Source organism: Prunus persica, chromosome G4, assembly GCF_000346465.2.
Source record: "Prunus persica cultivar Lovell chromosome G4, Prunus_persica_NCBIv2, whole genome shotgun sequence".
In the NCBI taxonomy this organism is placed as follows: Eukaryota; Viridiplantae; Streptophyta; class Magnoliopsida; order Rosales; family Rosaceae; genus Prunus; species Prunus persica.
In genome coordinates this window covers 12,276,818-12,281,095 of record NC_034012.1, presented here as the reverse complement: position 1 = coordinate 12,281,095, position 4,278 = coordinate 12,276,818, and positions in this window count along the sequence as shown.

Sequence of the window (4,278 nt, the reverse complement as noted above, 5' to 3'; positions counted from 1 at the left end):
ATTTATGTGTATGCTTTGCGATCTGTTAATAATGTGCTAATAGGTATGGGTTCATGGATTTTTTCTTTAATGGGTTCATGACAAGATCAAATAAAGGTGTACTTTTGCTGGAAATCTACACACAAAGACACAACGTTGGAAATAAAGGTGTCTTTTTGTGTTGATTTCCAGCAAAAGTACACCTTTATTTGAGATCTTGTAATTTTCCGCTCTGGAGAAGGTGCAAAGTGCACCAATGATGGGGAGCAAATAGTACCTACGAAGGAAGAAACTGATAATGAAGATGGGGATTCGAGTGATGATTCTAGTAACGATTCGAGTGATATTAGGTTGTTTTGTTAAAGGGTTTTATGTGTATGCTTTGCGATCTGTTAATAATGTGCTTATAGGTATGGGTTCATGGATTTTCTGTTTAATGGGTTCATGGATTACATTATGTGTTATGTTGAATTGGGAATGGATTTAATTTTGTCGTATCTTTTAATCACCCTATGTTATGTTGAATTGGGAATGGATTTATTGTTTTCATGCTTGGTTTCATGTATATGTTGGTTTCTTGCTTGGTTTCATATATATGTTGTGTTCTTAATGGGTTTTGTGTTCTTGAAAATAAACTGAGACACGACGAATTTTAAGGCGTACAACGACGATTACACGACGGTTTTTTTAAACTACCGTCGTTGTATTACTTATACACGACGGTTTTTTCATAAACCGTCGTTTGTATTGCTTATAATAGACGACGTCTGTTGAAAATCCGTTGTCTATATATGCCAAATACGTCTGTTTTTGTTTAAAACCCGTCGTCTCTGTTGTGTATTACTTGCGATTAGATCATTGTATAATCTGCTATAGTGATGGTCATTGCCTGTATTTTCACTTTATTATAGATAATAGGTTATAGTGTCGGAGATGGATAAGTCATGGATGCACTCGGATAGAAGATCGAAGGCATATGAATTTGGGGTGGAAGCATTTTTGAACTTTGCTGTAGAAAATCTTCTAACTACAACACATATCCGTTGTCCATGTGTTAAATGTGTTAATTTGAAGTTGTTTGGGGTTGGAATTATAAGGGATCACTTATGCTTTAATGGAATTGACCAAAGCTATAAGAATTGGACATTTCACGGAGAACCTTGGGAAGCAACTACTAATGCTAGTAGAAATGTTGAAGAAGATGATGGCCATAGTAGGTACAGTTTTGTGTCTGAAGAAATTGATATGGATGATAATGATTTTGGTGATTTTGGTTCGGATCCGTATGAGTTTGCCAATGTGATTGGGGATGGAGATCAACCAGTGTACCCTGGTTGTAGAAAGTACACGAAGTTATCGGCATTAGTGAAGTTGTATAATTTGAAGGCAAAACATGGGATGAGTGATGTCTGTTTTACAGAATTATTGATACTTCAAGGCGATTTGCTTCCAGAAGGAAATACAATACCAACCTCCATGTATGAGGCTAAAAAGACTTTGTGTGCATTGGGGCTGAGTTATGAGAAAATGCACGCATGCCCCAATGATTGCATCTTGTATAGGAAGGAGTATGAGGATTTAACTAATTGTCCTACTTGTGGTATCTCAAGGTGGAAGGAAGGCAAAGATTCAATCTTGAAAGAGGGTGTGCCAGCGAAGGTGGTGTGGTATTTTCCCCCAATTCCAAGGTTTAAAAGGATGTTTCAATCACATGAGACAGCTAAGAGTTTGACTTGGTGGCATGTTGCTAGAAAATCAATTGACGGTCAGATGTCTCATCCGGCGGATTCCCCGTCTTGGAAACTTCTTGATGATAAATGGCCTGAGTTTGGTAATGAGCCGAGAAACTTGAGATTGGCTCTTTCATCTGATGGATTTAATCCCCACAGTTCTCTAAGTAGCAGATATAGTTGTTGGCCGGTTATCTTAGTTACATATAATCTCCCTCCATGGCTGTGCATGAAACGAAAGTTCATGATGTTAACCTTATTGATTTCCGGTCCTAAACAACCCGGAAATGATATAGACGTCTACTTGGAGCCTTTGATTGATGATTTAAAATCCTTGTGGGTTGGGATTAGAGGAGTGTATGATGCACATAATGGAGAATACTTTACACTCAGAGCTGCATTAATGTGGACAATTAATGATTTCCCTGCCTATGGAAACTTATCTGGTTGTGTTGTTAAAGGATATAAAGCTTGTCCAATATGCGGCGATGATACACCTAGTCACAGGTTGAAAAATGGCCACAAAATTTGTTACATTGGGCATAGAAAATGGTTACCAATCAATCATCCATATAGGAGGCAACGTGCAGCTTTTAATGGGAAACCTGAATATGGCATACCTCCCGAGCCATTAACCGGAGAAGAAGTGCTGCATATGGTTGAAAATGGTGACAGAGTTTGTTGGAAGAAGAAATCAATATTCTTTGATCTCGAGTATTGGAAATACCTTCCTGTGAGGCATGCCCTAGATGTTATGCACATTGAGAAGAATGTTTGCGATAGTATCATTGGTACATTGCTGGAGATCCCTGGAAAAAATAAAGATGGGATTGCTGCTCGATTAGATTTATTGAACATGGGGGTCAAAACTGATTTGCAACCCGAGTATGGAGAAAGACGTACTCGTTTGCCTCCTGGGCCTTGGAATTTGTCAAGAGCAGAGAAGAGAGAGGTTTGCAATTCTTTCTATGGTATGAAGGTCCCTGAAGGTTATTCTTCAAATATTAAAAATCTTGTATCTTTACAAGATTCAAGACTTCTTGGCCTTAAATCACATGATTGTCATACCTTAATGCAACAATTGCTCCCTGTGGCAATTCGTTCTGTTTTGGAGAAGCCTGCAAGGTATGCAATAACTCGTTTGTGCTTCTTCTTCAATGCTATATGTGCAAAGACTGTTGATGTTTCCAAGCTAGATAAGTTGGAAGAAGATGTAGTAGTTACTCTGTGTTTGCTTGAGAAGTACTTTCCCCCTTCATTCTTTGATATCATGGTTCATCTAGTAGTACATCTTGTCAGAGAAGTTCGTCTATGTGGGCCAGTATATTTTAGGTGGATGTATCCGTTTGAAAGATATATGAAAGTGCTGAAGGGGTATGTTCAGAATCGTACTCGTCCCGAAGGTTGCATTGCTGAGCGGTATATAGCTGAAGAAGCGGTAGAGTTTTGTACTCAGCATTTATCTGATGTTAGTATAGTTGGAGTGCCTTCAAGCCAAAAGATGGGACTTTCAAAGCCATTATCAGGTTGCACAGTGAGCGTAGTTGATCAGGACCTGTTGAATCAAGCACATCTATATGTCTTGGAGAATACGGAGGAAGTCCTACCTTATATCGAGTACGTATGAGCTTTATTCTTTAAGTTTCCATTTTAAATTATTTCTTATGTTTATCTTCTATATTTGGGACCGTAATGCTTGAATTTTTCGTGTCATGTAGGCAACATATGATCCACATCAAGATTGCTTATCCAAAATTTAGAAAGAGAACAAAGTGGCTGCAGGATAAGCACAATAGCACTTTCATTCAATGGCTACGCTTCAAGGTATATGTTGTTGAATAACATATTTCTCTTTTAATTTTCTTCTTATTTATATGTTAGATTGAATTAAGATATGATTAATTTGCAGGTTCAAAGTGAACTTGAGGAAGACAATCATGGCGTATCAGAAAATTTAAGGTGGCTAGCAGCTGGTCCAAACATGTCAGTGCCATTATATAGGAGCTATCTTATTAAAGGTATTAAATTCAATATCAAGGCACAAGATGATGTGCGGACAACTCAAAATAGTGGAGTTTATTTACTTGCACATACCATGCAAGTTGCTAGTGCCAAGGATAAAAACCCAATTCTCTCAAATATGGGTTTCTATGGTGTCATTCAAGAAATTTGGGACCTTGACTACCAAAAGTTTACAATCCCAGTCTTTAGGTGTGATTGGATAGATAGTTCTGGTCTTGTAGTCGACGAACTTGGATTTACCCTTGTAGATTTGAGTAAAATTGGACATAGGAATGACCAATTTGTTTTGGCTTCTCAAGTCAAACAAATATTTTTTGTTGACGACCCGATGCATCGTGGTTGGTCGGTAGTGTTATCAATGCCTAATAGAGAATATAATGATGTTATTGGTGATGAAGTCTTAGGTGATGTGATAATTGAATGTGAGCCATTTTACTAAAGGGATGCCCAAATGTTGACACATTTTGATGAACTGGTGGGTGAGTTAGGCGGGTAAAATATTTCGAGATGGGTGGTGAAGATATATGGATTGTAATGAAGGCTTATG